Raw genomic sequence first — 26,940 nt, forward strand, 5'->3', positions numbered from 1 at the left:
AGCATCTAATCAAACCAACATGAAATTAAACTACTATTCAACAATTAATATAAAGTTAGATAAAATATCAAAATATGTAAACTCAACAGTATTATACTTAATAGCTTCTGGAGCAAGGAGGAGATGAAAATATTCCTGTAGAGTAGGAGAGAAACTGCAGAGAAAGGAACACACAAAATAATGGAGGAAACTTGTAACTTCTATATGAAAGGGAAAAAGTACTGAAAGGGACAAAGGTGAGTGGTGAATTTTCTACCTTAGACCCACCTCTACCTCCAAGCCCACTAGAAGGTTATTCAAGGGAAAGAGTGGCCAGAAGTAAAGACTCCCAACAGAGAGAAAAATGTATCTAGTCAGATTCCAGGCAACTCAGATCCCCAAAGCAAAGTAGATCACAGTTGTGCTGCAGTCAGCTACATTTCAGCACAGAATTAAAGGGGTTCCCAACACTTCTTTTGTGAACTTTACAAAAATATACTATCTGGAAAAAAAGCCTTTCTCAGCCAGCACCTTTCTGTCCCTGGAGAACTCTTAGGGAGGTTTGAGGAGTAAATTGCTTTGAATTGTTTATTGTTGCCTTTGGCCAGAAGACTGAGAGTGCATATTTTGTCAAACCTACCTGAGTCTTACCGACCAGTTTTGTGCCAATATTGAGTCTTCTGGTGTAACAGCACCAACAAAAAATATAATACAACAAGACAGATAATATGGAACATGTCAAGGGACTGTGAGAAAGGTGTAGATCAGGTTCCAAAGCAAGAATTCTCTAAAGGGCCAGCCTGATTGATGAGTAAGGTGACAGTGTGGGTGCCCGTCACCTTCCCTAACCAAATCTGAACTGCAGATAGGCCAGAAACAACTAAGCAGGCTGATTGTTATGCCCACTAAAATAACCAGGTCTCTGTCAACCTATACCTGTAGCCCCACGCACTTATTACTGCAGCAAAAACTCGAAAATATAAGTATTTTGGGAACTTAAGAAGTTTTATCGAACCAACATTCTCCCCAATTGGTAATAAGGGAACAAAATTACTACCCACTAGCATCACTATCAATGTTATGTGCGGTGAGTTCTTGTTAAGTACACTCATACTTGATTTTTTCTCTCTTCTTATTGCTTCCTGTTTCATTTCTATTGTTGTTATATATGTTTTCTGTCTGTCCCTCTTAGTGAGTCTATACATGTTCTCTTTGTTAAATTCCTTCACTGTGTAATCTGTTTGCTGTGGTTGTCCTTGTTTTTTTATTGTGATTAATTTATTTACAATATAAAAAATATAAAGACCATAGGATAAGAGGGGTATAATTACACATAATTTCCACCACCAGAGTTCCATATCCCATCTTCTCCCTTGAAAGCTTTCTTATTCTTTATCCCCCTGGGAGCATGGACCCAGGATCATTATGGGGTACAGAAGGTGGAAAGTCTGTCTTCTGTAATTGCTTCTCCACTGAACATGGCTGAACATGGACGTTGGAAGGTCAGTCGATAATCCCATACTGTCTCTTTTTCCCTAGTGGGGCAGGGCTCTGAAGAGGTGGGGCTCCAGGCCACATTGGTGAGGTCATCTGCCCAGGGAAGTCAGGTTGGCATCATGATAGCGCCTAAAACTTGGTGGCTGAAGAAAATATTAAGATATAAAGCAAATAGTCAGGACTGTAAAGGCAAGAATATAGCAGAAAAGTTTTGGGATCTCCATTTTAGAAAATGCTAGTAGGTATATTTTAGGAATATTCTAAAGAGGCCATGAATTAACTAATTTTTGCCTCAGCAGGACAGCTAACACGGAGGTAGACCAAAGGTATTATATGGGAAGATGGCAGAAGAGTAGCTCCCAAATATGGGAAAGGTATAAAAGTACCACTGTAGGGCATCGTTTTCTTTAGGTCTTTCTACTTGCTTGCTGTTTTGGGTCACTGCAAACTATTGTGAACTTTTGCTTTAAGGTATATATTTTCCCCTAATTTATGGGTACATGTGAACATGTGCTCTGTTTCATGGGCCCTGATCTATATCGAAGTTCTGTGACTTTGTTAGGAAGTACACCACTTGATATGGAATTGAGGAGTCCTATGAGCCATAAATGATCTCACCAGAGTGCTGGAGCAGAAGGGCTGACATTCCATGCCTGGTGTCTCTGGACACAATTCGAAGCAAAACATGTTGAGGTGGTACTAGTTGCACTGATTTTGTTGAGCTCACTAGATGTAGTATCAAATGATATGGGATGAGTGAAGCATGCAGGAAGGAAAGCCATGCACCAGAATTTCCAATACTGGGATAAATATGGATTTTTATTTTTTTAATTTTGTATTTATAAAAAGGAAACATTGACTAAACGATAGGCTAAGGGGAGTACAACATCACACAATTCCCACCACCAGAACTCTGTATCCCCTCCATTCCCCTGATAGTTTTCCTATTCTTTAACCTTATGGGAGTATGGACCCAAGGTCCTTGTGGGATGCAGAAGGTGGAAGGTCTGGCTTCTGTAATTGCTTCCCCACTGAACATGGGCGTTGACAGGTCAATCCATACTCCCAGCCTGTCTTTCTCGTTCCCTGTTGGGGAAGGGCTCTGGGGAAACAGAGCTGCAGGACACATTGGTGGGGTTGTCTACCAGGGAAGTCTGGTCAGCATCTTGCTAGCATATGGAACATGGTGGTTGAAAAGAGAGTTAACATACAAAGCCAAACAGATTGTTGACCAATCAGGGACCTAAAGGCTGGAATAGTACAGGTGAAGAGTTGGGGAGGTCCCTGTTTTGTAGATAGTTAGTAGGCATAGTTTAGTTATATTCCAAAGGGCTTGTGGCTATACTAGTGTTTTTTTGTTGTTGTTGTTGTTGTTGTTTGCCTGAGCCTGAAATCTTATATGCAGGTGGGTCCTAATTATTGTCTGAGGAGGTGATGTCATGACTTGCAGAAGGATCAGAAAGCTGGATCAGGAAAGAAAGTAGCTCCCAAATATGGGAAATGTGTATAAATATTGTTGACTGTAAACCCCATAGATTTGATGTGACTTGGGGCCCATATTCAGCTTATGATCCTATGTGACCTCTGCATTCCTATAGATCTGAGCTCACATTCTGTGGTCACTAGTAGGAATGTTGAAAGCTGCCCCAATATCAGGACCCATCTTCCTCAAGTGTAGCATAGAGTATGTTGTCCATCCTCCCTTTGGAGGATGGAACATTCTCTACCATTGTTGATCCAAGTTGAGGGCAAGGTCATATGGGAGGCCCAAAGGGGTCTATCATGTTGTTCCTGATAGATATGACCTGTAACAAAGGAGAGAGGGGTTTATTTGAGGTCTAGGTCCATCATGTCTGTCTGAGAATCTCAGGACTCCCTGACTAGGGCCCCAGCTGATGGGGTAGCCTGACAGTGACTAAAGAGTCATCGTTAAAGTATGCCTGTCTTTTGCCCTTATTCAGCTTTTGCTGTCTTTGCTTTGATGAGGTTAGCTTCAGATAGAGTGAGAGAACTGTAATAGGAAGTAGGTGAGGAGGGTATTTAAGTCTAAGTAGACATTATTTCATCATGAACTTAATACTGACTCACTAGAGACTATTGTGTATTTTTGCTTTCAGGTATGTATTTTCCCTAATTTCACTCTCTCCAATGGGACCTGGTCTGTATCTACGGTTTGGGACCTTGTTAGGAAGTGAACCTCCTGGAATGGAATTAGAGAATACTATGAAAGGAAAGGTCTCACCCGAGTAATGAGAGTGAAGGGTTGACATTCCATTCATTTGGTATGAATTGAGAGAAGTATGCAGAAAAGTGAGCCCCACCCCAGAGGTTCCAGGGCTGGGGGAATTATAGCCTCTATAGAGGCAGTGGGAGGTTCCTGCTGTCATAGGGTTAAGAAGACAATAAATAGTTATTGCTATAATCACATTATTTGGCAATTAGGTTAACTTTGAAATATCCCTTTGTTAGGATTTGCTGTATCATACACAACATCACATAATTTATGTCCTTTGACATTATTTGTATATAGCTGTGCCACTGGTTGCTTCTGTTCTCCCTGGTCTAGGCTTTTAGAGAGTCAACATATCAAAGACTCAGCCTAAGTATTAAAAAGACTCAGTCTGTGATTTAAAAAGTTTGAGGCATTCAATCAATTTTCCCCTTTCATATTAATTAGTGATTTATCTGACTACAAATTGATAGGAGCGTACATAAAACACCATTCCCAACACCAGAAGACTGTCCCATCCCATCCCCCCTTCTATCCCCCTCCTCATGAAGCTGAACACCCACCCTCACCCTCAGCCTAGGGTTTTTACTTTGGTCCCTTACTCCAAATTCAGTTAATTCAGAAATATGGATTTTATAGAGAATGGGGAGAGTTCCTGCTGTCTTGGTGTTTAAGAATGCAATAGATAGTTATTATTGTAACCAAGTTATTAGGGAATTTGGTTTACTTTGAAAATACTGTGGTTAGGATTTGCTGTATCATACAAGACCTTACCATGATTTATGCTGTTTTATGCTACTTACATATAGCTGTATCTTTTTTAAGATTTTATTTATTTATTAATGAGAAAGATAGGAGAGAGAGAGGGAAAGAACCAGACATCACTCTGGTACATGTGCTGCCAGGGATTGAACTCAGGACCTTAGCCACTCCACCACCTTCCAGACCACAACAGTATCTTATATAGTGACACAACAGTTGCCTATGGTCTCCCTAGTCTAAGACTATAGGTGATTTAATATTTCAATTAAACAGTTATTATTAGAAATGTATTAAAAACTTGAGCCCACTGTTAAAATTCAATCAGATTATCAATTTGAAACCATAAGTGCTTAGATTTAAGGAATATATACTCAAAAATGTGGTCTATGCATAAAAATGAGAGTTTAAATCTAATTTCCCCTCATATATTGTTTAAATATTGATTTATGATATTATAATAGGAGTGTATACTATCAACATTACCTCCACCAAAGTTCTGTGTCCCCACCCCCACCCTCCTATGGTGAAGCTAAAAATCTATCCTCTCCCCCCACCCAGAGTTGTTTTCTTTCGTGAGATACTCCAAACTCAGTAAAATTCTACTTTGTTCCTCTTCTTCTAAGTCTATAAGGCATGCAGTTAGGTTGTCTACTTGAGCTTCTTCTTGTTCTCTAGTGCATGCTTGTATGGATATGAATTTCCCTCTAAGCACTGCTTTAGTGATGCCCCAAATATTCTGGTAACTTGTGTCTCCATTTTCATTTACATCTAAGAACATTTGAATTTCTTGCTTGAGTTCCTCTTTGACCCAGCGGTTATTTAGCAACAAGTTGTTGAGTTTCCAAACTTTGTGACTTTTGCTAATTTTCTTTTTGTTGTTACATATTAGCTTTACTCCACTGTGGTCTGAGTAGATGCTTGAGATGATTTCAATTTTCTTGTAATTGTTGATACTGTCTTTGGGGCCTATCATGTGGTCTATCCTTCAGGACGTTCCATGTGGATACAAAAAGAATGTACATTCCAATTTCTTGTGGTGAAGAACTCTGAATATGTCCAGGAGGACGAGTCTATCCATTTCTTCATTTAATTATCTAGTTTCTTTGTTAATTCTCTGCTTCGTTGATCTGTCTGAGAGTGAAGTGTTAAAGTCTCCTACTATTACTGTATTACTATTGATGCATTTTTCAGCTCTTTCAGTGTTTGATATATTTAGATGGACCCTCACTGGCCACATATATGTTAAAAATTTATAATTATTTAACATTATAATACTGTTAAATATTCTTGGTTAATCAATCCTCTGAGCAATATGTAATGTCCTTGCCTCTCTTTTATTACTTTATTTATTTTTAAAGTCTATTGTGTCAGATATGACAATAGCTATTCTTGCCCTTTTGTGGTCTGTTAGCTTGTATGATAGTTTTCCATCCATTCACTTTGAGTCTGTGTTTGTCTTGTTAAGTTAGATGCAATTCCTGCAGACAGCATATGGTAGGTTTGTGTTTTCTGATCTATCCTCCTACTCTTTGCCTTTTAATGGGTGAATTTAAGCCACTGACATTTACTGATATTATGGATTTCAGGTATTGCAGTGCCATTATTAAACATTTTTTATTTACTCTGAAATAAGGCAAGTTTTTATGATGTTGTTCCTGCTTAAAGGAGGATTTTAAGAACCTCCTTCAGGGCAGGCTTAGTGATAGTTGCTTCCATTAACTGTTGCTTGCCTGAGAAGATTTTTATCCCTCCATATAGTCTGAATTCCAGTCTGGCAGGATATACTATCTTTGGTTTAAACCCTTTTTTTGATAACTTGATAGGTATCTTGCCATTCTCTTCTGGCTTTTAGGGTCTGTGTGGAGAAGTATGCTGATAGTGTCATGGGTTCTCCCCTGTATGTGACCTTTTGTTTTTCTCTTGCAGCCTTCAGGATCCTTTCTTCTTTTCACTGTAACTATGATGTGGCTTGGTGTCTTCGGGTCTGGGTTAATTCTCTTTGGGACTCTCTAGGCCTCTTGAATCTTAATGTCCTTTCTATTGGTTATGGTTGGGAAGTTTTCTTCTATTATTTCCTCTAGGATGTTTTATTCCCCTTCTCTTTCTTTCTCTGGTAGACCAATTATCTGAATGTTACTTCCTTTGAGATCATCCCATATATCTTTGTGTTTGTTTTCAGTATCTCTCAGTCTCTTTTTTAGCTCTTTTACTTCCTTAGTTTTCTCTAACTCATCCTCTGTCTCGATAATCCTGTTTTCTGCTTCAGTTATTCAGCTTTCCCTTCCATCAGCTTCCTTATTCAGTACAGCTTTTTTACCTTGCTCAGTTATAGTATTAGTTTGTTCTACTAGCTGGTTTTATAGCTTAGCTATTTCAACCTTCATTTCTTTAATGATCTCGAGATAGCTAGTACTTTCACTGAAGGTCTCATCTGTTATTTCACTATTTCTGATAACATTTTTCTCAAAAGCTTTCTTCACTCCTGTGATTAATGTGTCACATAATGTTTGGTTATTTTACTCATTTTGAGTTCTCCTGGCTTACTTGGAATTTATTCCAGGCTCCTTTTCTGATTCATTTTGGTAGCTGATTTGTTTTTGATTTGAACTTTTTTATTGGAGTGGTTTGTATTTTTCTGACTTGTCTCTTTTTGTTCAGTGTGTTGTGTGAGTACAAGCCACACCAAACCAAAGGCTTTTCATGAATGAAATCACAAACCTCAGAAAGTACAACAATATCAACAGAAGCAAAAATTAATGCAGTTTGATCGAAACCAGTTATCTAGGCAACACCTCCATTCCAAAAACAAAGAAAACAAGAACAAGAACAGCAAGAAACAAAAACAAGAAAAAAAAACTCCAAAAAAAAGACAAAACAAAAATAGACATTTACAAAAATCAACTATGAACTATAAATTCTAGAGATAGTGGTAAGAGCAAAGAAAGGAGAGAGAAAGAGAGGGAGAGAGATGGAGAGAATCGATTCCAAGCCAGACTTTTTCTACGAGATAATTCACAAACAAGTGTAAGTAAATATAGAAAAAAACAGCAGCAAAAAGAAAACTATTTTTCAAATTAGTGAGGAGGAAAGAAAAAGAAAAGTGGAGAAATGAAAGAAAGAAAAGCAAGCTCTTCTCACAATAGAGAGCACATCCAATCACAAATCAATGGAAAAACAATAACAGCTATTTTTGGTCAGATCAGCTAGACGGGAAAACAGACAACAATAAAAACAGGGGAAAAAAAACAACAATGAGTTTGCAGATTAACCACACCAAATTGGCAGCACACGACTATGTCCCCTTCCTAAACAAAGCAAAAACAAATAATTATGAAGCAACTATCAAACAAACTCAGGAAGTAGAGGGATCAAATAAAGACAGATAAACTAACCCTAGCAAAATCAAAGGAGACTGTTCTCACAGCAGCAGCAGAGGCCAAGATTGGTCAGGTATTCTACCATTCACATACAGCCCCAGCCTCCTTCAAAAAGAGGGGAAATAAAAGTCTTTGCTTTGGAAAAGATCCCCTTGCTGAGCTTGAATTTTGATTAAAAGATGACTCCACGGGGTGGGGGGGTGCTCCCTATCTTCAGCTGTCTCCCTCATCCCTCTGGTGTGGGGGTTGCTCTTGGTGAGGGGGTGTGTGCAGACAGAAAAAGTAAACAAAGCCCACAACCCCAGCCAACTCCTCATTTCCTTTGTCCTTTTAAGCCTCCTTTTGCCAATCTAAGTGTGGGTTATGGGATTCTTCCTTGACTCCACCTTGAAACACCGCCCCCCACCCCCGCACTTCTCCTCCACCACTGGCCCAGAAATTCTACCCTCACCGAAATTCCAATGTTTAAAGCAGCCTCCTTACAGAGCTCATACCAGGTGTTTTTCCAAGTCACCATCTTGGCTCTGCCCCGTCCTTCATGGGTTTTGTTTGTTGTTTGTTTTTCATTTTTTTCAAACTATTCCAGTTGCATATTTTCTCTTCAATTTGAATTAATGAAAACTACCTGCCTGTAAAATAGCCAATATCATCCTACCTCTCATCTTCCAGAGGCAGTGGTGTCAGTCACCATAGGACAATAGCTCCACACACACCTGAGACACACTGGGAGGTGCTAGTTTTCAGAGCCATGGAACAACAGACCAGAGGCCACCACACACCACACCTAAACAGCAAAAAACTACTCCAAGGCTGCTGTTTTTACTGGGGAAAACTGTGCCTCCTTCCTGAATTTTCTTGGAATTTCAGGCAGCCAACCACTGGACTTTATGGCCTTCTTGCTATATATTTAAGCCACAGTCAGTATCTATACCATAAAGTGATCAACAGCTACAAAGGAAGCTCATGACATTTAAATAAATACCATATCTACCATTCCTACAGACATAAATTAAAATCTGACCCAGAATTCAATGGCAAACCCCAAGTGACTGCTACATTGTTGTCATAGAAACTTGTGGACTTGCTATATTGTCCTGTTACTTGGGAAGTGCTCACTTGGACTTACCTACCTCTGTAGAAAGACTCTGAGGTACACCACCTTCACCTCAAATAAAGCAAAGCCTTATCTCCATGGGGCTCCTAGAGGACTTTTACCTGGAACTCAGTTGCATTAGCATAGGAAGTAATATCCACACATCCTGCACAGAGATAAATATAGTCAGTATCTACAGATGATTTTAAAGTATACATAGAAAAACCTAAAGAGAGGGGGCCTTGTGGTGGTGCACCTGGTTATGCATGTATAGTACGAAGTGCAAGGATCTACACAAGGATCTGGTTTGAGCCCCCAACTGCCCAGCTCAAGGCGGGGACCCTTCACAAGCTGCAAAGCAGATCTGTAGGTGTCTCTATTTACCTCTCTTCCTCTCTATCTCCCTTCTCTCTGAATTTCTCTCTTTCTATCCAATAAAATGAAAAAAGTGGCCACCAAGAGCAGTGGATTCATAGTGCTACACTGAGCCCCAGCATTAACACACTGGAGGTAAAAATAAAAAAAGAAAGAAAAAGAAAAGAAAGAAAAAAAATGGAAGAAAAAGAAGAGAAAAAGAGAAATCTGAAGTTGAAATGGAAGGTCTTAGAAATAACCAAGCAGGGATTCCAGACGATGGTGGACTAAGAAGCTGCTAGTGGCTTGAGCTTTGACAACATCTACTGGAAATGGTAGGATTTTTTGCCTTTAGCAGGACAGTCAATAAGGGTTCCTAGCGGTGACACCAAGGAGGTGACTATAACTCGATTTGGGTTAGAAAATAGAGTAAAAAGAAAGGAAATTTTTTTTAAATTATTATTCCCAAAGTGCACCCTTGACACCTCCCCACCAACCAGTCCCTGGGGGCCAGAGATCTGCTCCTAGCAGACTCCCCTGCTGAGCTTCTTTCTTTACCAAGATTCCTGTCCCACCAGGGGGGGTTATTCCTAATTCCAATTCTATTCCTTTCTGAAACCCTAGGACTTCTTTCCTTCTAAATGGCCAATTCCAGCTACAAATATTCCACCAAGCAGAACCTTACTCAGACAGGGAAAGACCTCCAGAGATTTTTTTTCTGATTGCTTTATTTTCCCAACAATCAGCTGCCTCTACTCAGGGGGCCTGAGCCAGTCTGGAGCCCTCCAAGCTGAAGACAGGACAGGTTTTTTTTACTTTGTTCTATTTTATTATCAATACTAGATAAACACGTATCCCTTTCCCCCTCTCCTTCAGGTTGACCAGAATTAACTCTTAGTGTATTTTCCATTGCTAGGGGACTAGGTGTCTTATCCATTGTTAAAGTAACTTGGTTCACTCTTCCTAACTCCCATACCCACCATCCCCACCCCCCTGCTTAGCTAATTAAATAATAATAAATAAATAAATAAATAACTCTTTCCTTACACTGCTCTTTTATTACTGTTCTTTTTCTAATCTTTTTTATTTTCTCTCTCTCTTTTTTTCTTTTCTTATTTTTCTCATTCTTGTCAGCCATTCTTCCTTCCTTCTTCAGCTTTCTGAATTCACTGATACACGTTTGGGAATTATTTAGGGGAAGAAATCTGACTTTAGAGTGGACTCTCTCTGCGTGTATCTCTGCTCTACTTCCCTTTCTCCTCTAGCTACCCCCAGAATATACAGTAGATAGTAGATATGCATAACTGTCTATTATTGCTATTCTTGTCTATTCCTGAAGTGTTTTTGCCCCAGTTTTGTTTGTTTGTTTGCTTGTTTTACTTTCTTAACAATCAGCTGTCTCTGCTCAAGAGGCTTGAGGCAACCTGGAACAGGTTTTTTACCCTGCTCTGTATTATTATTAATATTATATAAAGGTGTATCTCTTACCTCCCCTCCTTTAGGTTGACCAGAATTAACTATTAGGGTATCTTCCATTGCTAGAGGTCTCGGCATCTTACCTATTGCTAGAGGAACTTGTTTCACTACTCCTACCTCCTCTACCCACTCTCCATTCTCCCTACTCCTAGTTAATTAAAAAAAATAAAAATTAATCAATTAATAAATTAAAAAACTTTCCTTTCACTGATCTTTTATTACAGCTCTTTTTCTTATCTTTTTTCTTTTCTCACTCTTGTTTCTCTTTTTTATCTTGTCTTCCTTTCTTCCTTCCTTTTTCTTTGGCTTTCTGAATTCACTGATATTCATTTGTGAATTATTTTGGAGAATAAACCAGACAGAGTGGACTCTCTATGTGTGTATCTCTGCTCTAATTCCTTTTCTCCTCTTGCTACCCCTAGAATATACAGTGGATAGTATATTTGCATAATTATCTGTTCTTGCTATCCCTTCTTTCCTTTCTCTTTCTTCTTCACTTGGACTTGGTTGCTATTTTTTCATGGACTGGAGGCATTATTTGGCTAACTGGTAGTGATTAAACTGCTTCAATCCTGCTTCAGTTGCTATTGTAATTTCTGAGGTTGGTGATTGCATTTGTCATAAAGGTATTTACTACAGTGTTGCTTTTACTCAAAACACGACTGAAGAACAACAGAACATAAAAATAAGAAACAAACAAATCAAAAAATGGGTAGATCAAGAGCAAATAATACTGCTACTACAATGAATGAAGACAAGAGCCCAGAAGAAACTACAAATCAGCCAGAAGTAACCATAGATAAGGAAAGTCTGCAAGCAGTAATAAACTTATTAATCACAGAAATGAAAACAGCAATAGAGGAAAGGAATGACAGTATTAGGGAAACAACAGTTGAGACCCCCAAGGAAAATAAGGATTATCTCGAGGCAATTAGAGAACTGAAAGCTGAAATAGCTGAACTGAGTAAAGAAGCTGAGGGAAAGGAAAGCAGACTAACAAAGGCAGATAACAGAATTAGTCAGACAGAGTATGAGTTAGAGAAAACTAAGTAAGAGGTGAAAGAGCTCAAAAAGAGATTGAGAGACAATGAAAACAACAAAAGAGACATATGGGATGATATCAAAAGAAGTAACATTCATATTATTGGCTTGCCAGAGGAAGAAAGAAAGGAAGGGGAAGGAAACATTCTAGAGGAAATTATAGAAGAAAACTTCCCTGACCTGAATAACAAAAGGATATTAAGATTCAAGAGGCCCAGAGAGTTCCAAACAGAATCAACCCAGACCTGAAGACACCAAGACACATCATAGTCTCAATGAGAAGAAGTAAGGATAAAGAAAGGATCCTAAAGACTGCAAGAGAAAAACAAAAAGTCAAATACAGGGGAAAACCCATAAGACTATCAGCAGACTTCTCCACTCAAACTCTAAAAGCCAGAAGAGAATGGCAAGATATCTATCAAGCCCTGAATGAAAAAGGGTTTCAACCAAGGATAATATATCCTGCTAGACTTTCATTCAAACTAGATGGAGGAATCAAAATCTTCTTAGACAAACAACAGTTAAAGGAGGCAACCATCACCAAACCAGCCCTGAAATAGGTTATAAAAGACCACTTATAAATGAGAACATGACTATAATACTTGCAATATATCAGAGCAAATAAAAATTTGTTGAACAATGGCACTACAATACATTAAATCCATAATATTAATAAATGTCAATGGCTTAAACTCACCCATCAAAAGGCACAGAGTGGGGGGATGGATCAGAAAACATAACCTGCTTGCAAGAATGCCATCTGACACAACAAGATAAACACAGACTTAAAGGGAAAGGATGGAAAACTATCATACAGGCTAATGGACCACAAAAAAGGCAGGAACAGCCATTCTCTTCTCAGACACAATAGATTTTAAATTAAATAAAGTAATAAAAGATAGGCAAGGTCATCACATAATTACTAGAGGATCAATCAGTCAAAAAGACTTAACAATTATTAACATCTATGCACCCAACGTGGGACCATCTAAATACATCAAGCACATACTGAAAGAGTTTCAAAAACACATCAATAGTAATACAATAATAGTGTGAGACATTAAAACCCCACTCTCACACTGAGGCAGATCAACAAAGCAGAGAATCAACAAAGATACAAGAGAATTAAATAAAGAGATTGACAGACTAGACCTCCTGGACATTTTCAGAGTCTTTCACCCAAAAAAAACTGGAATACACATTCTTTTCAAATCCACACAACACATACTCAAGGACAGACCAAATGTTAGGCCACAAAGACAGCATCAATAAATTCAAGAGCATTGAAATCATCCCAAGTATCTTCTCAGACCACAGTGGAGTAAAACTAACATTTAACAACAAACGGAAAATTATTAAAAGTCACAGAAATTGCAAACTAAACAACATGCTCCTTAAGAACCACTGGGTCAGAGAGTCACTCAAGCAAGAAATTCAAATGTTCCTGGAAACAAATGAAAATGAAGACACAACCTATCAAAATATTTGGGACACAGCTAAAGCAGTATTGAGAGGGACACTTATAGCCATTCAATCACATATTAAACAACAAGAAAAAGCTCAAATAAATGACCTTACTGCACACCTCAAGGACTTAGAGGAAGAGGAACAAAGGAATCCTAAAGCAACCAGAAGGACAGAAATCACTAAAGTTAGAGCAGAAATAAACAACATAGAAAATAAGAGAAACATACAAAAGATCAATGAAGCCAAATGTTGGTCCTTTGAAAGATTAAACAAAATTGACAACCCCCTAGCCAGACTCACCAAACAAAAAAGAGAGAAGACTCAAATAAATAGAATTGTAAACAATGGAGGAGATATCACAACTGACACCACAGAAATCTTGAAAATCATGTGAAACTTCTATGAAGAACAACATGCCACCTAGCTAGAGAATCTGGAAGAAAAGGAACAATTCCTAGAAACATATGCCCTTCCAAAACAGAACCAAGAAAAACTACAAAACTTATGTACCAATCACAGTCAAACAAATTAAAACCGTTATTAAGAATCTCCCTAACAACAAAAGTCCTGGATCAGATGGCTTCACAAATGAATTCTACAAAACCTTCAGGAAACAGTACCCATTTTTCTTAAGCTATTCCATAAGACTGAAGAAACAGGAACACTCCCTTCCACCTTCTATGAAGCCAACATCACCCTGATACCAAAAGCTGATAGGGACACAACAAAAAAGTTAAACTACAGACCAATATCTCTGGAGAACATAGATACCAAAATATTAAACAAGATCTTGGCCAACCGGATACAGCAACATATCAAAAAAATTGTTCATCACGACCAAGTGGAATTCATCCCAGGAATGCAAGGCTGTTTCAACATCCGTAAGTCAATCAATGTCATTCACCACATCAATAAAATCAAAGCCAAAAACCACATGATTATCTCAATAGATTCAGAGAAAGCCTTTGACAAAATTCAACACCCATTCATGCTCAAAACTCTACAAAAAATGGGAATAGATGGGAAATTCCTCAAGATAGTGGAATCCATATATAGCAAACCTACATCCAACATCATACTCAATGGACAGAAGCTGAATGCATTCCCCCTCAGATCAGGGACTAGACAGGGCTATCCACTGTCACTTACTCTTCAACATAGTACTTGAAGTTCTTGCCATAGCAATCAGGCAAGAGAAAGAAACCAAAGGAATACAGATTGGAAGGGAAGAAGTCAACCTCTCTCTATCTGCAGATGATATAAAAGTATACAGAGAAAAACCTAAAGAATACAACAGAAAACTACTGGAAGTTATTAGGCAATATAGCAATGTGTCAGGCTACAAAACTGAATGTATAAAACAGTGGCATTTTTTTATGCAAACACTAAATCTGAAAAAGAAGAAGACATCGAGAAATCACTCCCATTTACTGTTTCAGCAAAATCAATAAAATACCTAGGAATAAAGTTGACCAAGAAGTGAAAGATTTCTAGGAGTTGCTACTCAAGGAAATAGAAACTGATACCAAGAAATGGAAAGACATCCTATGCTCATGTATTGGAAGAATAAATATCATTAAAATGAATATTCTCCCCAGAACCATATAAAAATTTAATGCAATACCCATCAAAGTTCCACCAGGCTTCTTTAAGAGAATAGAACAAACACTGCAATCATTTATCTGGAACCTGAAAACACCTAGAATTGCCAAAACCATCTTGAGGAAAAGAAACAGAAATGGAGGCATCACACTCCCAGATCTCAAACTATATTATAAAGTCATCATCATCAAAACAGCATGGTACTGGAACAAAAATAGGCACACAGACCAGTGGAACAGAATTGAAAGCCCTGAAATAAATCCCCACACCTATGGACATCTAACCATTGATAAGGGGGCCCAGAGTATTAAATGGAATAAAGAGGTTCTCTTCAATAAATGGTGCTGGTAAAACTGGGTTGAATCATGCAGAAGAATGAAATTGAACCACTTTATCTCACCAGAAACAAAAATCAACTCCAAATGGATCAAAGACCTGGATGTTAGACTAGAAGCAATCAAATACTTAGAGTAAAGCATTGGTACAACACTTTCCCACCTACACGTCAAGGACATCTTTGACGAAATAAACCCAATTGCAAGAAAGACTAAAGCAGAAACAAACCAATGGGACTACATCAAATTGCAAAGCTTCTGCACAGCCAAAGAAACTATCACACAAACAAAGAGACCACTCACAAAATGGAAGAAGATCTTCACATGCCATACATCAGACAAGAAACTATTCACCAAAATATACAAAGAGCTCAGCAAACTTAGCAACAAAAAAGCAAATGACCCCATCCAAAAATGGGCAGAGGATATGAACAAGACATTCACCTCAGAAGAGATCCAAAAGGTTAACAAATAAATGAAAAACTGTTCCAGGTTACTGATTGTCAGAGAAATGCAAATAAAGACAACACTGAGATACCACCTCACTCCTGTAAGAATGCCATACATCAAAAAGGAGAGTAGCAACAAATGCTGGAGAGGCTGTGGGGACAAAGGAACCCTTTTGCATTGCTGGTGGGAATGTAAATTGGTCCAGCCTCTGTGGACATTAGTCTGGAGAACTCTCACAAGGCTAGACATGGACTTTCCGTATGATCCAGTAATTCCTCTCCTGGGGTTATACCCCAAGGTCTCCATAATACCCAACCAAGAAGAGGTGTGTATTCCTATGTTCACAGCAACACAATTCATAGTAGCTAAAACCTGGAATCAACCCAGGTGCCCAACAACAGATGAGTGGCTGAGAAAGCTGTGGTATATATACACAATGGAATACTATACAGCTATCAAGAACAATGAGCCCACCTTCTCTGACTCATCTTGGACAGAGCTAGAAGGAATTATGTTAAGTGAGCTAAGTCAGAAAGATAAAAATGAGTATGGGATGATCCCACTCATCAACAGAAGTTGAGAAAGAAGATAAGAAAGGGAAACTAAAAGCAGGATCTGACTAAATTAAAAGTAGGGCACCAAAGTAAAAACCCTGTGGTGAGGGGTAGACATACAGCTTCCTGGGCCGGTGGGGTGTGGGGGTGGGTGGGTGGGATGGGACACAGTCTTTTGGTGGTGGGAATGGTGTTTATGCACACCCCTAGTAAAGTGTAGTCATATAAATCACTAGTTAATTAATATGAGAGGGGAAAATTAATTGTATATCTCGAAGTTTTTAAAACACAGAGTCTTTTTAATATATAGGCTGTGTATTTGATATGCGGACTCTCTCAAAAGCCTAGACCAAGTAGATCAGAAGCAACCAGTGGCACAGCTATGTACAAGATACTGGGTACTATACAGCAAACCCTAACAAAAGGACTTTTCAAAGTTAACCCAATTACCAAATAATGTGATGATAACAATAACTATCCATTGTCTTTTTGAACCCTAAGACAGCAGGAACCTCACATCTCCACTATAGAGCCTATGTTTCTCCATTCCTGGAACCTTAGGATAGGGCCCACTTTCCCACATGCCTCTCCCAATCCATATCAAATAATATTGCATCTGCTGATTGCAACCTAATCAACACAACGATTGCCACCTCAACATGCTTCAGCTCAGATTGTGTCCAGAGACTTCAGGTGTGGAATGACAACCCTTCAGCTTCATTACTCGGGTGAGACCTTTCCTTTCATGGTATTCTCTAATTCCATCCCAGGTGGTTCACTTTCTAACAAGGTCCCAAAACCTAGATATAGACCAGGTTCTATGAGAGAGAGCATATGTTCACACTTATCCATAAACTAGTGCAAAATATATACCTGAAAGCAGAAGTACACTAGAGTTTGCAGTGAGTACCCCCCCCAACACTTCCTCTCCACTATTCCAACCTTTGGGTCCATGATTGCTCAACAATTTGTTTGGCTTTGTATGTTAACTCTCTTTTCAGCCACCAGGTTCCAGATGCCATCAGGATGCCGGCCAGGCTTCCCTGGACCGACGACCCCACCAATGTGTTTTGGAGCTCTGCTCCCCCAGAGACCCACCCTACTACGGAAAGAGAGAGGCAGACTGGGAATATGGACTGACTAGTCAACGTCCATGTTCAGCGAGGAAGCAATTACAGAAGCCAGACCTTTCACCTTCTGCAACCTACAAGGACCCTGGGTTCATGCTCCCAGAGGGATAGAGAATGGGAAAGCTATCAGGGAAGGATATGGAGATTGGGTGGCGAGAATTGTGTGCAGTTGTACCCCTCCTGTCCTATGGTTTTGTTAATTTATGCTTTCTTAAATAAAAAATAGATTTAAAAAAAGAATATTAGACATCTAGATTTAAGTAAAATACAACAAAAATCAGGCACTGTAATTGCACTGTTAGGTAATTTAAAGCTATGTTTGAAACAGAAAGCTAGGGAGTCTAAATGAAATCTAAACTGAATTTTGCAGTGTTTATTTTATTATTTTCAAAACAAATTTATATCAGAATAAACCAATATTATTCTCTAAAAAAAAGAAATTACCAAGCAATATAGAAAAGTACCAGACAAGAAAATTAATACACAAAATTCTGTGACATTCCTTTATGTAAACACTAAGCCAAATGAATAAGAAAAAAAATCCAGAAATCAGTCCCATTAACAGTATAAACAGCAGTGTAAACAAAAATATATCTAGGAACAAACCTAACAAAAGAAGTGAAAGACTTGTGTAATGATTATTATGAGAAAGTGGAAAGATATCTCATGTTCATATACTGGAAAAATTGACATAATTAAAATTACTAATCCAATCAGAGGTATATATAAATTAAATGCTATCCTAATCAAGATCCCATGATTTTTTAAAGAGAATAGAACAATAGCTACAGACATTTACCAGGAAATAGAAAGTACATAGAATTGTCAAAGCAATTTTGAGAAAATAGAACTAGATGCATCACAATCCCAGATCAAAAATCATATTATAGAGTCATTGTAATCAAAATGTTTTGTTGCTTGAGGACAAGTAGACACAGTGACCGGTGAAGTAGAATTGAGAGCTCAACAGTAATCCCCTGAACCTATGAACATCTAATATTTGAACGGGGGCCCAAACTATTAAATGGAGAACAGAGATTCTTCTCAACAGTTGTTTTAAAATAACTGGGTTGAAATTTGCAAAAAAAATGAAACTGAATCACTATATTTCACCACACACAGAAGTTAACTCTAAATGCATCAAGGACTTGGATATTAGACCAGAAACTATCAAATACTTAGAAGAAAACATTAGCAGAAATCTTTTTCATCTAAGTTTTTAAAAATATTTATTTAGTTATTTTCCCTTTTGTTGTTCTTATTGTTTTTTATTGTTGTTATAGTTATTATTGCTGTTATTATTGATGTCGTCATCATTGTTAGATAGGACAGAAAGAAATGGAGAGAGAAGGAGAAGACACAGAGGGGGAGAGAAAGACACCTGCAGACCTACTTCACCACCTGTGAAGCGACTCCCCTGCAGACAAAGAGCCGGGAGCTCGAATTGTAATCCTTCAGCTGGTCCTTGTGCTTTGTGCCATGTGCACTTAACTCACTGCGCTACCACCCTACTCCCTCATCTAAGTTTTAAAATCATCTTCAATAACTAAAATTAAATTGCAAGGAAGACTAAAAAAATAAACCAATGGGAATAAATCAAATCAAAAGGCTTCTGCACAATAAAAGAAACCACCACACAAACAGAACCTAATGGCAATGGGAAAAGATCTTTACATGCCATACATCAGACTAATAACTGAAATATATAAAGAGCTCGCCAGCCTTAACAACAAAAAGCAAATGACTCTATCAACAATTAAGGAAAAGGCATGAACTGAACATTCCCCAAAGAGGAGATCCTATTGACCAACAGAAATGTGGAAAAGTGTTGGTAGCATCATATTCAAATTGGGGGAAAATGAAGACATTTCTCTTAAAATCTGGAGCTGGACAAGGAAGTCCACTCTCACCATCTCTGTGAAACACTGTTCTACAATAACTTTCTGGAGCAATCAGGCAAGGAAAATATACTCAAAATTCAAATTTGAAAAAAATGATGGTTATGATCACCATTTGCCTAAGTTTGATAATATGAAGATAAACCCCTAAGAATGCTACTAAAATCTACTAGAAACAACCATTAAATTCAGTGAAGTGGCAGGATAAATAATCAATGCACTTAAGTGTCTTACATATCTATAACAAATGATGAAGAAATGAAGGAATAATAAGAGTAAAAAGATGAAGTATCCTGAAGTGAATCTAATAACAGAAATGAAAATTCTTTACAAAAAGAAACAAAACAAAAAACTACAGGACATTGTTAAAAGAAATTCAAGTCCACTTTGAAAATCCCATGGTTAGTATTTACTGTACCATATAAGACCTTATCATGATTTATATCATTTTATGTAGAGCAGATTAAAATAGGGATTTTAGGGGATGAAGTAAAACCACAGTGGAAAATCATAACCCAGTTATGAATGAACAAAAGGATGCTGAAAAGGACAAAAGAGAGTCAAGTGGTAAGGTTCCCATTATACCCCCAAGCCCATCCACCAGGCCAGAGGATGCTTATTTGGGAAGAAAGAACAGTGAGAGAGAAAGAGCCCCCTTGTAGAGTTAAACTCCTCAGACAAGATTCCAAGATTAAACCTTTTGTCATGATGCGGGGGTTGTGGGATCAAATGTGAAATTGTCTGACTGGATCTGTACTACAAATAGTCCCAAGCAGTTTGATAGGTCTATCCACTGAATAATCATGCAAAGCCTCACCAAGCCAACATTCTCCCCAACTGTGAACATATATATGATTTCTTAGCTTTATAATTCTTTCCCTGGTTCTCTGTGTATACTCCTGTTGGCTGCAGTTGGTTGGTTTTTTTTTTTTTTTTTGCTAGTTTCATTTATTTTGTTTTTATTGTTGTTGCTGTTTGCTTTGTTTGTTTTGGAGGAGGAGTTTTTTTTGTTTGTTGCTGTTTCAGTCATCTCTAACTTCAATTTGAACATGAGACCCTTTATTTCATATTCTGAAGATGGTGGCAGTGGAGTCACCATTAGAAAAAAAAAAGGCTTCACACACTACCTGGACAGACCACGAGGTGACTGGCTTCAGATGTCCACACTATACCTCAACAGCAAAATCCAGGACACAAATTAAAAAATAGATCAAATATAATTGTCAAACTAAAAAAATACTGCATCAATAAGCCATGACAGAACCCCCCCCCAAAAAAAAATCTCAATAAGCTAGAAGCAACTAAGGATGAGAAAAATATCCAAACATTAATTGATGCATTAATCACAACAGTGAGGAAAATTTTCCAGGGAAATACCAGATATGGGGGCAAAATGAGGCTCTAAAAGAAAACACGAAATATCTTGAGGTAATTAGAGAGCTAAAAGCTGAAGTAATAGAATTAAGAGCCTGACCAGCTGAACAACCTAATATTATATCTGATATATTGATACCATCCAATAATCTTCACAGACCACAGTGGAATAAAGCTAACACTTAACAACAAACAGAAAATTATTAAAACTAACAAAATATGAAAACTCAATATCACACTGCTTAACAACAGCTGAGTCAAAGAGGAACTAAAGCAAGAAACTCAAATGATTCTTAAATCAAATGAAAATGAAGACATGAGCTATCAAAATATTTGGGACGGGAGTTGGGCGTTAGCTCAGCCGGTTAAGGGCAGGTGGCCCAAAGCACAAGGACTGGCATAAGGATCCCAGTTCGAGCCCCTGGCTCCCCACCTGCAAGGGAGTCGCTTCACAAGCAGTGCAGCATGTCTGCAGGTGTCTATCTTTCTCTCCCTCTCTCTGTCTCCCCTCCTATCTCCATTTCTCTCTGTCCTATCCAGCAAGGACAACATCAACAATAAAATAATAAGGGCAACAAAAGGGAATAAATAAATAAATACAAAAATATTTTTTAAAACATTTGGGACACAGCTAAAGCAGTACTTAGAGGGAAACTCATAGCCATACAAGCATACATTAGAGAACATGAAAACGCTCAAGTAAATTACCTAATTACAAGCCTTAACGTCTTACAAGAAGAGAGACAAAGCAACCAAGAACTGAAATAATTAGTTAGGGCATAAATAAACAATATTGAAAAATAAGAGAAACATATAAATGATCAATGAAGCCTAATACAGGTTCTTTGAAATTTTAAACAAAAGGGGAAAACCCTTAACCAGACTCATTAAAAAAGGGGTCAGCTTGTAACTTTCCTACTCATGGCCACAGAATGTGAGCTCAAATCTACAGGGATGCAGAGGTCACATAGGCTCCTAAGCTGAATATGGGTCCCAGATCACATCAAATCGATGGGGTTTACAGTCAACAATATTTGTACACCTTTCCCATATTAAGAAAATACTCTCTTCCCTGCTCCAGCTTTCTGGTCCTTCTGCCAACCATTACAACATACCCCAGACAATAACTTGGATTAACCTGCATATCATATTTCAGGCTCAAGGAAAAATGAATAAAGAAAGAACTAGTATAGCCACAGGCCCTTTGTAATATAACTAAAATATTCCTATACTAGCTATCTACAAAATGGAGACTTCCACCCCTTTTTATTTGCACTACTCCAGCCTTTAGGCTCATGATTAGTTAACAATCTGTTTGGCTTTATATGTTAACTCTCTTTTTAGCCACCAGGTTCCAGATGCTAGCATGATGCTGACCAGAATTCTCTGGACAGACAACCCCACCAATGTGTCCTGGAGCACTGATTCCCCAGAACCACACCCTACTATGGAAAGAGAGAGACAGGCTGGGAGTGTGGATCAACCTGTCAATGCCCATGTTCAGTGGGGAAGCAATTACAGAAGCCAGACCTTCCACCTTCTGCATCCCACAATGACCTTGGGTCCATACTCCCAGAGGATTAAAGAATAAGAAAGCTATCAAGGGAGGGGATGGGATACGGAGTTCTGGTGGTGAGAACTGTGTGATGTTGTACTCCTCTTATTCTATGGTTTTGTCAGTATTTTCTTTTTATAAATAAAATTTTTAAAAAGGTGAGTTATAATAGGTAACTGTGGTTCTTCTTTGTCCTTTCATCTAAAGTTTATTTCCTACTAGCATGGAAATCATTCTCCCACTTAGAATTCCCAAAATTTAAAGGATTTTTTTTTTGTGGAGAGTCAGTCAGTTATCTTTAAGCCACTATCTTGACTTCATCCAACCATAGTTCATTTCTCTTCTTTTTTTTCCATTATATTGGGGTCTGGGTTAATATTTTCTGGTCATATCCCCTTCCCCCCTTCATAACATAATTTTCCCTCTTTATTCAGAGCCCCTAGCTTGGTGAAATATACTAAAACTAGTCCAAGTTTCATTTTATAATTTCACTCATCCCCCCCTTTTATTTACATTCTAGCTATGAGTGAGATCTTTCTCTTTCTATCATAACTCACTGAATGTGATACCTTCAAGTTCTGAATAAGATATTCCAAAATAGATTGTCATAATTTTTTTAAATTTATTTATTTATTTATTTAAAAAAGGAGACATTAACAAAACCATAGGATAGGAGGGGTACAACTCCACACAATTCCCACCACCAGGTCTCCATATCCCATCCCCTCCCCTGATAGCTTTCCCATTCTCTATCCCTCTGGGAGTATGGACCCAGGGTCATTGTGGGTTGCAGAAGGTGGAAGATCGGGCTTCTGTAATTGCTAGCCCGCTGAACATGGGCGTTGACTGGTAGATCCATACTCCCAGTCTGCTTCTCTCCCTAGTAGAGTGGGTCTCTGGGGAAGCAGAGCTCCAGGACACATTGGTGGGGTCTTCAGTCCAGGAAATCTGGTTGGAATCATGCTGGCATCCAGAACCTGGTGGCAGAAAAGAGAGTTGACATACATAGCCAAAAAATTGTTGAACAATTATGGACCTAAATGCTGGAATAGTGCAGATGAAGTGTTGGGGGGGGTGCTCTCTGCAGATTTTTGTGTACTTCTGCTTTCAGGTATATATTTTTTGCTGGTTTATGGGCATGTGTGAACATATGCTCTGTCTCAGGGAACCTGGTCTATATATAGGTTTGGGGACTTTATTGGGGAGTGGAACACCTGGAATGGAATTAGAGAATACTATGAAAGGAAAGGTCTCACCCGAGTGATGAAGCTGAAGGGTTGTCATTCCACAACTGAAGTCTCTGGACACAGTCTGAAGTGAAGCATGCTGGGGTGGCACTCGTTGCGTTGATTAGGTTGCAATCATCAGATGCAATATTATTTGATATGAATTGAGAGAAGGATGTAGCAAAGTGCGCCCCAACCTAAGGTACCAGGACTGGGAGAAATATAGGCTCTATAGTGGAAATGTGAGGTTCCTGCCATCTTAGGGTTCAAGAAGACAATGGATAGTTTTTGTAATCATCACATTATTTGGTAATTGGATTAACTTTGAAAAGTCCGTTTTTTAGGGTTTGTTGTATAATACCCAGCATCTTGTATATAGCTGTGCTACCAGTTGCTTCTATTCTTCCTGGTCTAGGCTTTTGAGAGAATATCATATACATATCAAAGACTCAGCCTATGTATTCAAAAGACTCAGTCTGTGTTTTAAAAACTTCTAAATATATGATCAATTTTCCCCTCTCATATTAATTTAATAGTGGTTTATATGACTACACTTTAATAGGAGTGCACATAAATACCATTCCCAGCACCAAAAGACTGTGTCCCATCCCACTCACCCACCCCCAAACCCCCTACTGGGTGGGAAACTGAATGGCTACCCTCCCCACACCACAGGGTTTTTACGTTGTTGCCCTACTCTCTATTTAATCAGATCCTATTTTAGTTTCCCTTTCTGTTCTTCTTTCTCAACTTCCGTTGATGAGTGGGATCATCCCATATTCATCTTTGTCTTTCTGACTTAGTTCACTTAATATAATTCCTTCTAGCTCCATCCAAGATGGGTCAGATAAAGTGGGTTCACTGTTCTTAATAGCTGCATAGTATTCCATTGTGTATATGTACCACAGATTTCTCAGCAACTCATCTGCTGTTGGGCACCTAGGTTGCTTCCAGGTTTTAGCTATTATGAATTGTGCTGCTATGAACATAGGTGTACACATATCTTTTTGATTGGGCATTATGGAATCCTTGGGCCATATCCCCAGGAGAGGAATTACTGGGTCATATGAAAGGTCTATGTGTAGCCTTTTGAGAGTTCTACAGACTGCTCTTCAGAGAGGCTGGGTCAATTTACATTCCCACCAGCAGTGCAGAAGGGTTCCTCTGTCCCCACAGCCTCTCCAACGTTTGTTGCTGCTGTCCTTTTTGATGTATGCCAAGCTCACAGGAGTGAGGTGGTATCTCAATGTTGTCTTTATTTGCATTTCTCTGACAATCAGTGACCTGGAGCAGTTTTTCATATATTTGTTAGCCTTTTGGATCTCTTCTGAAGTGAATGTCTTGTTCATATCCTCTGCCCATTTTTGGATGGGGTCATTTGTTTTTTTGTTGCTAAGTTTGCTGAACTCTTTGTATATTTTGGTGATTAGAGTTCTAGTGGTGGGAATTGTGTGAAATTGTAGCCCCCCCCTATCCTATGGTTTTGTCAATGTTTTCTTTTTATAAATAAATTTTTAAGGTGAAAATTAGTATTCTTCTATCTATGATATTTTGGATGATTTTGAAAATTAGAGATGTTAGTTCTTCCTTGAATGTTGTGTCGAATTTATCTATTGATCCATCTGGGCCTGGACTTTCCGTTTTTAGGAAGGATTTTGGTGACTTACAATGCATTTGATTGTAATTGATCTATTCATGTTTTCTAGATTTTCCCATTTCAGTCTTCAGACATTGTATATATCTAGGAACTCATTGATTTCTTCTAGATCTCTACTTTGGTTGCATAAAGTTTTTAGTAAAAGGTTTACATGATACTCTGTATTTTCATGGTGTTTGTTGTGATCTCTTCCCTTTAATTTTATTTTTCAATTTCCAAGTGTCTTCTTCCTTTTTACTTTTGTCCATCTGGCCAAGGCTGTGATCTGTCTCTAATCTATTTGATATACAGTTATTATTATTATTTTGCCTTTAAGGTTATTGTTGTAACTCAGTGACAGAGTTGTGAATCCACTGCTCCTGGTGGCCATTTTTTATTGGATAGAACAAAGAACAATTTAGAGAGGAAGACAGAGATGGAGAGATACAGAGAGATACGTGCAGATCTGCTTCACTGCTTGTGAAGCGACCCTCCTGCAAATAAACAGCCAGGTGCTCAAACTAGGATCCTTGTGCGGGTCTTAGAGCTTTCTACTGTATGTGCTTATCCCACTATGCCACTGCCCAGAGCACTAATATACAAATTTTTATTTATAGGTCACTTCAGAACTTCTGTTAAAAATCCATGTCAGTTAAATAAATAACATTTACTATTACTAAAATGAACATGTATTTCAGGTATCTGAGATCTATATTTCTGGGATTTTGCTTTTGATCACTCATCTATAAATTCACCATATCAACACTACTGCAGTTTCATGATCACTGTAGCTTTACTAATATGTGCAGAGCACTTTTATCATCATCCCCCTATTCAATTTATATCTCTTAAAGCTAGAAATTCTAACATTTACTACCATTAATTTATTTTACTGATAAGTAGACAGAGCCAGAGCATTTGATCAGTCTACGCAAATTTCAGTGATTATCATTTAATTTGGCACTAAACTACTCCCTAATCCAAGCATATTGTTCTTTCTATACAAAACTAGCAAATAATTAAGATAGGGAGGATTTATGTGGTTATTTTGAACAAATCTAACTATACGTTAAAATGGTTAAAGGGCCAGTCCTTATGGTGGAGGAAAACGGCACATTGGTGGTTGGTGAAGAGTGCTAGAATATATTATGTGAACCTGTGAAGTTGTACCTTGTGACAACATTCTTGTAAAATAACATTGAAAATGAAAATGAGAATCCAATGAAAATAAACTATAAAAACTAATGTAAATGCTATGTTTTCCACTGGGAAAATTAAAAAAAAAAAAGAGTAGATCTTAAGTCAGAGATATACAACATTACATTTGGAGATAGGGGATAAATACCAAACTACTCAACAGATTTATTAAAAGAGTGGTACTGCAGTGGCAAAATGACTCAATATTAGGCTTGAATGTCTGAGGTTCTTATTTCTGTACTTGGTACCATATATAACAAATAGAGTGGCATTCTGCCTTCTCTCACTTATTCACATTGCTTCATGTGAAACTCTCTCAGAGGCAGTAAATAAAAATAAATCTATGTAAAAAGAATTCTATGTAATAATAATTTCAGTCCATGATTTGAAAAGAATTATTGTCTCTTCAATTCTCAGTATTTGTTTTTGGTACTGGTACGTTTGGTATTATTGTGTCTGCTATTGCTCTTTAAATAATGTTAAATGTAATGTGTGTGCTCTACCCAGTGTAGCACTACTTGGCTCCCTAATTGCGGATCTATTCTGTTTTCTATTCTATATTCTAATCAAAATGCTCAAAAGGTTTAATATAAGAAGTTCTTTCCAAGGAGAGAACTGTTTCTTGATTCTTACAACAATTTAATTGACTGGATATTTGCATGTTATTTGTTGGTGAGTTACTTAAAAGGCAAACTTTAATAAGACAT

General features: G+C 38.0%; 1 protein-coding gene across 1 annotated transcript in view; it reads left to right on the forward strand.

The window, feature by feature from the left end:
• Nucleotides 1-26,940, forward strand: part of HDX (highly divergent homeobox) — a 235,935-nt gene that overhangs the window by 196,203 nt on the left and 12,792 nt on the right. The gene's annotated exons all lie outside the window — the stretch shown is intronic.

The sequence above is a fragment of the Erinaceus europaeus genome, chromosome X, assembly GCF_950295315.1.
Source record: "Erinaceus europaeus chromosome X, mEriEur2.1, whole genome shotgun sequence".
In the NCBI taxonomy this organism is placed as follows: domain Eukaryota; kingdom Metazoa; phylum Chordata; class Mammalia; order Eulipotyphla; family Erinaceidae; genus Erinaceus; species Erinaceus europaeus.